Source organism: Seriola lalandi, unplaced genomic scaffold (assembly GCF_002814215.2).
Source record: "Seriola lalandi dorsalis isolate HSWRI2012SDOR001 ecotype SW California unplaced genomic scaffold, Sedor1 jcf7180002054079, whole genome shotgun sequence".
Classification (NCBI taxonomy): Eukaryota; Metazoa; Chordata; class Actinopteri; order Carangiformes; family Carangidae; genus Seriola; species Seriola lalandi.
This window is the reverse complement of record NW_019524632.1, coordinates 4,241-4,840: the sequence shown is the minus strand read 5'-3', so window position 1 is coordinate 4,840 and position 600 is coordinate 4,241.

Genomic DNA, 600 nt, shown 5'->3' with positions numbered 1-600 from the left:
GTGGACCAGGACTCATGGTGGACCAGGACTCAGGGTGGACCAGGACTCAGGGTGGACCAGGACTCAGGGTGGATCAGGACTCAGGGTGGATCAGGACTCAGGGTGGACCAGGACCTGCTTGTGTCTGTGGTTTCAGTTTTATAAACCTGTTTCCGCTATGCAGCGTCATCAGCTGACCCCAGTACATGAACATGCTACATGCTAAATGCTAAATGCTAACAGTCTGTAAACTCCTGCTGCAGTCCTGTAAACCTCTCTGACCATTGGTGGGAAGCCAGAGAGGGATCAGGTTCCTGCTGCTGCACCAGCGCCTCCTGCTGGTTGGTCTGAGTAATTACATGTTTGTGAAACTGAAAACAACAAGATAAGCAGGTCCTGTTCTACCCTGAGTCCTGGTCCAGGTCCTGGTCCACCCTGAGTCCTGGTCCAGGTCGTGTTCTACCCTGAGTCCTGGTCCAGATCGTGTTCTACCCTGAGTCCTGGTCCAGGTCCTGTTCTACCCTGAGTCCTGGTCCAGGTCCTGTTCTACCCTGAGTCCTGGTCCAGATCGTGTTCTACCCTGAGTCCTGGTCCAGGTCCTGGTCCACCCTGAGTCCTGGT